General features: G+C 34.1%; 1 long non-coding RNA gene across 1 annotated transcript; it reads left to right on the top strand.

Annotated features, from left to right (window-relative positions):
• Nucleotides 1-1,709, top strand: LOC128296557 (uncharacterized). The gene is made up of 3 exons (XR_008287183.1): nt 1-129; nt 968-1,127; nt 1,463-1,709. It is a non-coding gene; the product is annotated as an uncharacterized LOC128296557 (long non-coding RNA).
• Nucleotides 1,710-13,215: the final 11,506 nt, after the last annotated feature.

Here is a 13,215-nt window from a genome sequence, read left to right as displayed (position 1 = left end):
AGGTTAAAATAAAATGAATCTAAGTTGAAAACAAAAATTAGGTGCTATCATCTTCTTCTTTCTCTCATTCCATGGTCAAACACCATTGTTAGGGAGAGGGAAGCTTCGGCCTTGTCCATTTCTTTGCATGTAAGCTTATTTTCACCTGTTCTTAGTAATTTTTATATTTTTGTAATCGTTTTAGCTTAATCTAGCTAACCCGGGGGTTCATTTGTAAAACTGTTAAATTTTTGGAAGATATCATTGATGATTTTGGTGTGTTTTTTAAGTTTAATGGTAGAATATTAATCTTGCTTGTTGATTAAGACTATTTTGTAAAATGATTTTAGTTAGTTTTTAGTTAAAGGATTGAATTGATAAAATATTAAAATTGACATAAAATTATTGTGAATTTTGAATAATTATGGGCTATACAAATATGAGTGAAAATTTGGATAGCATAAAAATTTATGAATTTGTGATAAATTTGAATGTTTTGGGTTTAGAGACTAAATTGTATAAAATGTAAAAGTTTGGGGCAAATGTGAAAAATTGTAAATAGGAAGCCAATGCATTAAATTGAATATTATATGATATTGAGGCTGATGAATTGAAATAAATTACTCTAAAAATCAAGAACTAGTAGATAATCGAGGAAAAAGGAAAGTTGCTGACTAGCCCCTGAGCTTTACTATCTCTGTAGTTTAGCTCTGGTAAGTTCGTTCGGTTTAGTTTAGTATAATTTGAACTGTTATATTGATTGTGAAATTGGTTATGAATTGAGTAAGTATTTGTTTTGAATGATGTTAAACGATGATATGTTTTGAGTCGGATGAACGTAGGATAGAGTACAATTGGCATGCCAATAGGTTATAATGCACGTGGTATGGGATTGGCTTGTGATGAGATGATGATTATTGACTTGATACTGTCCACTAAATATATTGAAGTCCAACATTTGTTGTGGATTATCGTGTTATATTTACAGTGATTCTGGTGTAATACTGGGGGTAGATATAATGCCTTCGAGCTCGGCAATTGGTGTCCAAGCGTGTTTTCGGAGGGATGATAGCCTACGGTCTAGGCACTTGGTGTCGAGGCATATTTTCGGTTGGATTGGCTCGTTTGAGCTTTTTGGTGCATTTCAGGTGGATAACTGCATACTCGTATCTGTTATATCGTTCATCAGGAAAATTTTCAATGATAGTTAACTTGTTATTGAATTGTATAATGGATTGCATGATTATCTGATATTATCATGACTTGATATTGAATGATCTCATGTGACTGAACATATTATGCAACTCATAAATGTATATGTATAAACTCACCTGTTGAATGACTATGGTTGACATGATTTATATATTTTGTTAATCTTGTTAATGAGATTGCTATGTTTATACGATGAGTTTTATCGTTTTAACCGTTGAACTTATTAAGCTCTATAGAAGCTTACCTGTGTCATTTTTCTGTTTCTTTGTAGATATCGTTTTGTGGAATTGGACGATTGGATCAACTTGAAGATCACACTATCCAGAGACCTATCGATAGATTTTGACATGTTTATCTTAGGGTTATATGTCATGTAATAGGAGTCTTGTATGTGTTTTGAATACTTATCCCATGTGATGCATTTTGTACTTGGATGATGTTGTTTTAACTTGGTTTTTGGTTTACTTGTTTATGTCGTTAGCTTTTGGTTTGTAAAGTTCCATATATATACAAGTTTTGTCATTTTAGTTTATGCTATTTGTGAATGAATGGGTTATGGTAGAAGTAGATATGAATGGATTGGCTAAAATGTTAAGTTTGACATGTGTTAATGTATGAACTTGTGAACTTTGAATGCAAATTAGTTTGGTATGAAATGTGGTTTTGGTTTGATAATTGAATTGTGGTGTCAATGATGGCATATTGGTTAGGCACTTAGGTTGAATATTTTGATATGTTTTAAGCAGGTTTCAAGTTGTTTTGAATGTATGGAAATGTTTTTTTTTTAGGTTTGGCTTAGTGCCTAAGTTTGGATGAAGCTTTGCCTTGTTTTGAAAGCTATTTAAGGTGCACACGACCTGGGACATAGGTCATCACACGGTTGTGTATCATCTTGATTTTAAGTGCAGGATTTTCCACTCGACAACAGGCTGTTACACGGCTGTGACCTTATTTCGATTTGTACTCAAGTGGACATGGTCGTATGACCCTTACTTCAATTTGTACACGATTTGGCCACACAACCATGTTTCTGAACCATACGGTTTGGGCTCTGTCACACAACAATGTAACTCCTGTTTCCAAAATTTTTAAGTTTTTTCCATATTTTTTTTATTTTGTTTCATATTAGTCTCTAATTGTTCCTAAACTATTTTAAAGGTTCTGTAAGCTCGATTTAAGGCATGTTAGTGTATTTATGCTATGCTTAATATGTGGAATGAATATTGATATTTAATTTAATATTGAAATGGTTTAATGACATTATTTGATTTGATTTATGCTGTAATACTTTGTAACCCTATTCTGGTGATGGAAACGGGTTAGGGTTGTTACATGGCAGATGTTGTAGATGCTATCAGGAAGAAAAAAAAAATGTCTGGTTGAAAAGAGAAACCAAATGTTCTTGAACCATGCCTATTCAAAGAAGTATGTCTCTATGTTAAAGAAAAGTTTTATTGAAGAGCAAAACATTGAGAAAATTACTTTCCCTGAAAACAATGAGTTAATAGGTTCAGTTAGTTTTGTCAAACCCTATGTCTATAGTAGTGTCTTGGAATTCTATACTAATATGCTTTGCAACATTAGTAATAAGGAAAAAAAATCCATCACAAAGACTTTGTCAAAGGTAAGTGGTATGATTTTAGCCCAACAGTAATTAGAAAGGTGTTCAACTGTTATTGCCAAAACATGGTCAAGCTAGATGAGACTATGGATCAAACTACTATTTCCATAACCAACAACATGCATTTGACCTGGTCTAAGAAAGGTACTATTCATGCTTCGTCCCTTTCTACAATTTATGCTGTTTTATATGCTATTGAACACGAAAAATTGGCTTCCCAACAACTGAGGTGAATTAATGTGCAAGTTACTGTCCTTCTAAGAAAAATTCTATAAATGGTAGAGTTTGATCCAAGGTAAATGATTTTTGATAAAATCATCAAGCATGCAAAAAAAGTGCGTAGAAGATATCTATTGCCATTCCCTTCCCTGATCTTCTAAGTCCTCCATAAACAAAACTCTTAAATTGTCTATACCACTAAGCACTATGAAAAGCCAATACTTAAACTTAAATTTTCCCAAAAGTGGCCAAAGGGTAAACATACTATTAATGAACTAAATGAGTTGCCAATAAGCACTGAGGAGGATGATTAAGAGGGGGTGCTTCAGGACAAAGAAGTGACTGATCTACCGTAATCCGATATAGAAGATTAAACTAGTTTTCACACTTGAGGAGCTTGAATACAAGCACTTTTATTATGTATTAAGTAAGTTTTCCTAGTTTTGTTTACATTGAATAAAAAGTTTAATTTGAGTCTTTTATAGACCTTAAGGGTTGAATGAGTCCTAAGGGTGAGCTAATATACTTAGTGAGTGTGTAGGAAACCATCAGAGGGCTTACAAACTCAATAATGGTAATTGTGTTGCAACACGGGAAGTTTGATGTCACAACATAGGGAGTAGATTACAAGAATTCTGAGGCTGCCTTCAGTGTTGCGACACAGCCAAAGGATGTTGCAACACACCCTTGAAGCCACCCTGAATTTGAGCGTACTACTTTTGATGTCGTGACATGGGCACTAAGGTGTCGCGACATCAGTCCTGTACAAGAAACACTTATGAGTTAGAGGCATTTTGGTCCACATAATCAAATGTTTAATACGAGAGCGTTAGCTGACCTAGGGTTGAGGACAACAACAACCTTAAATCTATAATTAGGCTTATTTAACACTTGTTAGGGGCAACTTTTCATACTTTAGAATTTTCTTTATAATTTCAATTTTCAGTTTTTCCCTTTTTTTAGGTTTTAGGTTATTTCTAGTTTTTATATTTGTATTTGTCAGGAGATTTGATTTGTAGACTCGACCAACTCTTTGTGGATTCTGCATTTCATTCAATACAATTCAGGATTCTCTTAAACCTTTTCTCTTAATTCATTATTCATGTTTATCTTTCGTATCAAGTTTATTTTGTTTATGGAATCCATGAGGAACTAATCCTCCTATGGGGGATTAGCGAGTGGAGGTATGGCTAATTAGTTTTTGTGTAGGGATTTCTTCTGATCAACTGTTTGGGAAAGAACTTAAACCCTAGGCTTGACAATCCTAGAAAGTTATTTAGGTGGGAATTAACCCAAAATTAGTATGACTTATTTGTGAATACCTTAGCCTCGAACCAATCTGGACTGTGAGGCCGAGAGATAAGTAGTTCTTACTGACTCGTCAGTTTAGTGGAAGATTGAGAGATCCTACTAGGGTGATGACTAGTTGATTGAATAGAAACTCGAAGCGACAGTTAATTATGATTACCAAAACAAGATAATGCTTCTGCTTAGATTTGATTTAGTTTACATAATTAGTTTCCTGAAGTCTCTTTATTTATGTTATTTTTTTTATTGTTATAAAAAAGCCAAAAATCTCTCTTTATGTTTATTCGTAATATAATTTATTTAAAGTACTAATTAGATCTATTTGCGTTTAGATTAGGATTAGTTTAGTATTCGCCTCTCATGGGTATGATCCTTGGAGCACCCATTTACTTCGTTGTAACTATATTACAACCTGACTCGTATACTTGCGGATATCACTTATTTCATATCTTTTGTGTAGGTTTCTTACTCTAGACGTTGGTATGTTCAGGGGCGGTCAATGCCCACTTCCCTAGTGTAACAGCCCGGTTTCTAGTGGTGTCAAAGAAAGGTGGAGTTATTATATAGGTGAATCAAATTTTAGATAAGTAATTTAGTCAAAATTATGTTTAATTAGGGTCAAGGACTAAATCGTAAAGTCCAATCAATATAGTTTTTTAATTAGAAAATGTCTTGAAGACTTAAATTGCAATTAACCTAAGGTCTAAAATAGAAATTAAACCATCTTAGAAATGTTATAGTGGACGATAAATGTTAAGAATTAATAAGCTAGATTAGTGGTAAGATTAGTTTATTAATTAATTAAAATTAGACCTTAATATATGAATATATATTAATAGTAAATAGACTATCACCTCAATTTTTTGTCATCTCTTTACCGTCTGTAAAAGAAGAAAACCTAGAGAAACCTGGTAATGATTCGAAAGTCAATGGTGTTAGAAAATATGGTTTTGGGATCTCGTTTTCGTAAATTGAGCCCATAAATATTTAATAGAAATATTTATAGGGTTATTATGTAGGTAAATTGAATTTTTGATAAATAATTTGTTGAATTAGAGATTAATTAATGCATAGGGACTAAATTGTAAAGTCAAATCGCTCTAGATTTTTAAATAGAAAATGAACCGAGGATTTAAATTACAATTAACCAAAAGACTAAAATAGAAATTAGACTATATTGAATTATGTATAGTGGATGATAAACATTATTTAAATATGATAAAGTTTTAATTTAAATGAATTAAATTGTATAATATAAAGTAAAATATGGTTTAATAAAAAAATGGAGAGAAAGAGAAAGAAAACATTGTCTTTCTCATTCTCATCACCGAAATTAAAAAAAGAGGAGAAGAAAACTTTTGGCCTAGGGTTTCAAACCTTAAAGCTTTAATTGGTTGGTTTAATTTTTATGTTTTTGAAGTCATGTGAGCTTAAACCTTAAAACTTTTCTTGTAATTTTTTTTGTTTTTGAAGTCATGGAGCTTGATTTAGCTAGCCCATATACCAACTTGTGAAACTGTTAACGTTTTAGAAAGTTTCCATTGTTGAGTTCTTGAAGTTTTAGGTGTTAAATTGATACATTTTAAGTTTAGACGTAAAAAAAAGGACTAAATTGTGAAGTTAATTGATAGTTTCATACATTAAGTACTAAACAGAATAAATTATCAAATTGAATATAGAAATGAAAAATATGAACTCCCTAATAAATAGTAGTGAAATCGAAAAGCAAATTGAAGTTCTAATTGGAAAGTTATGCTAGTCCCGATTTTAGGGACTAAATTGAATAAAATGCAAAATTTGTATAAAATGACAATTGATTGTGAATTTGGTTGTATATTGATGGTTTTATGTGTTTATGTTAATCCGTAGCTAACGTTGATCTGAATTCCTCAAGAGGGAAAGGAAAAGTTAAAGTCATTGATAAATAGCTCGGAGTTTATGGTATATATTCCTATGATTTAATTCTTATGTAATTCCCGTACTTTCGTGTTATGTACATTATATATATTGTTGAGACAAGTTGTCAATGATAAATTGAATCAATTTGGTGTAATTGAGATTGAATTGAACTATATTGGAATATATGTTATTTGATAAATTGATGATGAATTTTAGATAAAAAGGAAGGTGCTTTAGTTATTATATAATGAAATAGAAAAAAAATTTAACCATTAGTCATATAGAACATGTTAGGAATAGCTAATGTGTTACAAGATCGAAACTTTAAGTTAAGTCATCGTTGTTGGGCAACCCGAGATGACAGATTCGTTGAACTGTGAAAACCATCATTGCCAGGAAATTCAGGATGACAGGTCATCATTTCCGAGCAACTCGAGATGACAGATTCGTTAAACTGTGAAAACCATCATTGCTGGACAATCCAAGGTGGTAAACCATCGTTCTTGGATAATCCAGGATGGTAGGTCATCGTTATCGGGCAACCTGAGATGACAGATTTTTTGAATTGTGAAAATCATCGTCGTTAGGTAATCCAATGTGGTAAACCATCATTGTCGGGCAATCTGGGATGGTAGGTCATCGTTTTCAAGCAACCTGGGATGACGAATTCATTGAACTATGAAAATCATCATTGTCAGGCAACCTAGGGTGGTAAGTTATCGTTGTCGAGGCACCCCAAATGAAAAATTATGGAATTTTCAAAAACCATTGTTGTTGGGCAATCCATTCATTCAAACCCCACTCAAAGCGAGTGCACATATCAACTTCAATGGGAACTATCTTTCAAACATATTTACTAAGTTGAACAAACCTGGCTAAATTAAATTGTCAACAATTAGGAAGGTATCCTAGAAAGCAGTCGAAGAAACATCATTCTCATCATTCTTGCAATAAATTTCTAAAATGAAATATGAATAAAAAGTTAGTGTAACAACCCATTTTTCAGTGGTGATGGAACAGTGGTTTTGGGACTACAAATTTTTGTTATGTTAGCCCATAAATATTAGTTATAGAATAGTTATGGAGTCATTAGAGTCGTACTAAGATTTGGTTAAAAGATTTTAACGTTTAGATAGTTGATTTAAGAAAAATGACCAAATTGAAAAAGGTACAAAACTTAGTGATTATCGCATTTAAGTGATTAAATAGCTTAATTACTAAAATTAGGAAGGACCTATGTAGCAATTAGCCCCTATTTATTAATGTTGGATGGCATTATGAATGAAAATCATAAAATAATACATGTTTTAATGGCAAAATGGTAAATAACATAAAAAATTAAAACAAAATTAAACGAAGAAAAAAAACATTTTCTTCTTCATTTCTTCATATTGATGCCAAAACACCATTGAAGAGAGCTCCAAGCTTTGGTTTCATCTTTCCTTGCGCATGTAAGCTCAATTATCATTTATTTCTTGTAATTTTTATGTTTTTAAGATCGTTGCACCTAGGTCCAGCTAGTCCATACCTTCGTTTTTAAATCTGTTAAAAATTTTAGAAGTTGACAGTGGTGAATCTTGAATATATATATTTTTTGATAATTATGTGTTTGAGGGTTTTTTTACTAGAATAATATAAAAAAATAAAATACGAAAATGGGTTGTTGCTAAAATTAAGTACCAAAATGGTACATTTGGATGGATGGAGGTCAGTGCGTGCGCTGCACCACCCTCAAATATAATAGATTATGATAAGAAAATTTTTTTGTTAGTATTATGTAGTTTTGTGTTATTTTTATGTTTTGTTTAAAATTTATTTTGTTTATTGTGATTTGTTAGTAAGTTTTATGTTTAGATTATTTAGAATGTTATCTTGAAATTTTTTAATATATTTGATATTGTTAGAAATGGCAATAAATTTGATATTGTTAGAAATGGACTATTATCATTCATTAAATTTTTTATGTAAGTATTTTTATGCTGTTCGAAATTGTTTTGAGATTTTTTTGTTAATTTTTAATAGATTGAGTATTTAAGATGGATAATCAGTTTTTCATATTCATTTATTTCAATGGAATCATCTTGACAACAACCGTTGGATGTATATTTGAATGTTGGCAACAAATAACAATGAGATTTAATAGAAATGTCTCGTTGGATGATATGAAAGGACGGATTAACGCAAAAATTGTTAGACGTTGTGGGAGAAGGATCTCGAAGCTTTTCTACAAGTTTCCAGTTTCGATAGATCCCATAAAATTCACTGAAATGGAACTTGTAGATGCCGAAGACGTGAAGACAATGATCGCTCTTTACTGTGGGAATCAGAGTGACAAAAATGCACCAATTCACTTATTTGCTAAGTACCGATATAGAGCAAAATGATGATCTCACTGCATATGGTAAAGAACATGGATCTCAAGAACCATGCATGGTGGCTCCAATATCGTACGTTCATAGTGAATCGACTATACGCAGGATCGATATTGATCTTAATGTTACACCCGATATTTATGTGACTGGTGATGATGGATATGATAGTAATGATCCTTATGGTCAAGAGGTCGATAGTGGTAGTGATCTGGATGTGGATGAGGTCCTCGATGATATTGACAACGAAGATGTGAATGACAATGGAAATATTAATGCGTCTTCAGTCGGGAACCAGATTTGACATATTGTGATACACAATAATCCTAGGTCATACATGTCGCTCATAGACCTCGACGCGACGCACATAGCCGAGTTTCAAAAGTACACTGAAATACTTCTTGCTCACCGAATGACCATAAATTTTGATCCTGAGGAGTTGTTCGTAGGCTAGAGATTCAAAAGTAAGGAAGAGTGCGTATTTGCTATTAAGCGGTATAACATAAATATATTAGTGGACTTTGACATTATATATTGGGGAGTGTTGGAAGTCGCAGAAGCCTACAATTGGCGGGTACGAGTTCAAAATTCACAGATGTGGGAGATACGAAAATTTGTTGGGCCTTAGACATGCACATCAAAATGTATGATAGAAGATCATCAAAAACTTGATTCCAAAACTATCTGTACGTATATCATGCCAATGGTGAAGGACATGCCGACCATTATAGTTTTGGTACTGATTGTCGAAATGCAGGCACAATTTTAATATCGAGTATCATAACGAAACACATGGATAGCTAAACAGATGGCAATGGAGCAATTTTACGGGGATTTCGATGCATTGTATAACGAGCTACAGGGATGGATAGCCGTTATGCGGGATTACATATCGAGGACTGTTATTGAGTTACAGACACGACCTTATTACGGCCCGGATGACCAACTACAACCGGGGAAAAGAATTTTCCATCGGATGTTCTGGACGTTTGATCCATGTGTGCACGCATTTCCCCACTACAAGCCAATTGTGCAAGTGGATGGGACCTGACTATATGGAAAATATATGTAACACCCCTCTCCCGTACCCGACGCCGGGATAGGGTTCGAGGCATTACCAAGACATTACATTTTGAAATGTACCAAATTGGGTCACCAAGTTTTACTCAAATTTTAAGCTTTTCATCCATGAACAACTCATCCCTTATATAGGCCTTCGAGGCCTATAACATACCTAGAGGCAGTGCGGGACAAATTTGGGTACGTTCGATAAACCTTGGGCTCCTTAGGAAATTTTTCCTTATCATAAAGTGTCACACGCCCTTGTAGGTGGGCCGTGTGGACTCACATGCCCGTGTGACTTGGGGCATGCCCATGCCCTTCAGCCATGGGCAACACTGACTTATCAACACAGCCATGGTACACACCCGTGCTGCCTGCCCGTGGACGACACTGTCTTTTTTAACATGGCCATGGTGCACGCCCGTGTGGCTTACCCGTGTACAACTTTGAGCTAAAATTTTAAGTGCAGGGGACACACGGCCATAGCACACGCCCATGGGATGGAACCGTGTGTCACACACGGCCTAGACACACGCCCGTGTGTCTAACCATGTGAATTCTAATTGGCTATTTTCCAAGCCTTTAGTCACCCCTTTCTACTACTTGTACTTAGTGGTTACCAAGTTCAAAGTAAAACACAATTATGCACTTGTAAATAATCTTGATTAAACTAGATGTATGGAAACCTCATATCATTGGTTTCATACATGATAGGTTATTTCCCATTTAGTGTTTATGGGTTTCCATGTCACTTTAATTCATCCGAAATTGGCTCATTCATGTGACTCATTGCCAATTGGTAACGACCTATCACTTGTAATTAAAACCATGCATAAATTCGTAGGTCATAGCCTACTTCAATTAAGCCAATTTTCATGGCCATATACAAAGAAATAAACATATTTTTACATACCTTCATTTGGCAAATCAAATGACTCATATAACAAAATACTCAAAAATACTATACATGCCATTGAACAAAACAAACAAAGTCTTTATACCAAAGCTTGTCTAGTTGATAGTGTGTTGACTTTCCAATCGTCTTCCAATCCTTTCGAGTCCTCGAGCTCTTTGAGACAGGGAAAAAGAGAGGGTAAGCATTTACATGCTTAGTAAGCTCGAATAACCGGAAAGTAAACTTACCGGGTAATTAATATACATCCATTTTTAAATCATGAAATCATCAATTATGAAACGATTCCCTATCACATGCAATCAATCAATGAGTTAGTGACATAACAAAGCATCATGTAATTTATGTAGATGAGCTCATCATTCATCATCTTATAGACATACATCATATTAATCCCGTTGAGTTTCTAGGAAATCTCGATGGAATTCCCATTATCCGTCAATTCTCACGAATGATCATTTCACATATTTGCACTCCCGCGAACCTCACATCTTTTGGCAGGATTACCAGTCCAGGCTAAATCCCCCATATCATGAACTCATAAGGTGATGTCGGGATTACCAGTCCAGGCTAAATCCCTTATTGCGACAAACACCCTTCGAGTTCGGATCCAATTACCACCAAAGCTAAATTCAGATCCTAATCGGATTACCCATCCGGGCTAAATCCATAATGCACACACATATTCTTCGAGAGGCTTGATCATTCAAGGAACACCCGTCTGGGCTAGATCCTTTTCATACTTGAGATCACGGATTGCCCATCCAGGCTAAATATTTACTGCAACACATGCAGGATCTCTTTACACATATCAATGAGGGTTTATCCATCGAATTCCCTTTGTCAACCTCAACCAAGACATTTTTCAAATGTTACCATCAAATATGTATTTCCATGATATTTCATGCCAATAATAAATGCAATCATCATGTATTCATAAATCATTCAATTATGCATATTAGGGGTTTACTTTAAGTTATCCGAACTTAGCTGGTATTCTTTTCGGAGTTGTGTTTCGGTTATTCCGAAACCTTGCGTTTACCTCAATCGACCTCCGAAATTTGTTCCTCGAGGTATATAACAATAAAATTAACTCATTAATACACTACATTACACATTTCAAGTTTAATATTTACCCCCAGTCTAAATGACCGTTTTGCCCATAACCATTCACATTTTTACGATTTAGTCCCTAGGCTCGTATAATGAAACACATGCACTTTCTATCTTACCCAAGCCTAGCTGAACACTTTTCCTTCTTATGGTAGCCCACATTTTCCATTATTTTCTCATTTCTACCACACATTTACATCTTTTGCAAAATAGTCCCTATAAGGGTTTTTCATGAGAATCAACTAGAAAAGATGTTTAATACATATTCATCTTTCATATTCCTCTATAATCCATCAAAATACAAGCAACTCATACATGGGTAAATTTTTTAAACATGAACCTTAGCATGAAATATGGGTAGAAATGGAGAGAGCAAGCTACCGGTGAGAAAATTGCAAAGTTAATACAAAAGGAAAATAGATAGTTTTCAATCTTTTGCTTCATAAATAGGATTTGCTTGTTTATAAACATTAATAAAGAATAATTTAATTATTTTCTTTTTAATTATCTCCCTTTTTCTTAAATTAAGTAAAAGGTATTTTATTGTTTTATTATTACATTTTTTTTTCGATTTTTTTTTAATCTTACATTCACCATTCACCATTCACCATTCACCATTCACCATTCACCATTCACCAATACCATTAACACACTGTTTAGTCGCCATCTTCAAAATGCACGAGTCAAAGAGGAAGATTAGTATGCCATCGACAAGACAACTTTCGTGGTTACTGGGGACAAAAGAAAAAAAGATGACAAATTTTGACATTGAAATCTCAACACCTTCCCTCTCTCTGCTTTGACCATCCATTCCTCTATTTAAATTCTTTCGCCATTCCTAATTTCCTCTGCACGCCCGTAAGAAAATGGTCGCTTGTTTTTCTTTTCTTTTCCTCTTGCTCCATTTTTGTCACCCTTTTGTTTCTTATCCTTTTCCCGAACAGATCTCTTACTTGCGTAAAAGCGAAATGTCCCAGCCCCAACATCGTCTTGCCTTTCTTGGGCAACGCAATTTCATTAGTCGCAAAACCCACAAGGTTCGGGAAGTTCAAGTGATTTGGCTACTTCTCTTGGATTTTCATTAATTATATCATTGGTCGCTTCATCGTCTTTATCCGCAGCATCGAACTTTCCCACTATATCTTTGCCAACGTCCAGGCCGATGCTTTTTTACTTGTGGGACACCCTTTCGGTAAAAAGCTTTTCGGTGAACATAACATGATTTATATGTTCGGACAGATCACAAAGATCTTCGCCACAAATCGCTCCTAACTTCACTCCTGTGGCTCTCTCTACCTACACTGCATTGCAACAGATTATCATTCTCCAACACTTAAAGTCATGGGAGCGTCTTTCCTCGGAATCACCGGGGAAGCCGATTTCTCTCCGCCTATTAGCTCGCGACATGAATCTTTAACACATGTTTTTTAACAAGCCTATTTTTGTCCAAAAATTTAGAAATTGGGAAAATTGCTCCCCAAGACCTTCTATTTATAATCTAAAGCAATTTCAATCAAATT

The sequence above is a fragment of the Gossypium arboreum genome, chromosome 8 (genome assembly GCF_025698485.1).
Source record: "Gossypium arboreum isolate Shixiya-1 chromosome 8, ASM2569848v2, whole genome shotgun sequence".
Taxonomy (NCBI): Eukaryota; Viridiplantae; Streptophyta; class Magnoliopsida; order Malvales; family Malvaceae; genus Gossypium; species Gossypium arboreum.
Note: the sequence above shows the minus strand (reverse complement) of the source record. Positions and strands in the feature narration are given on the sequence as shown.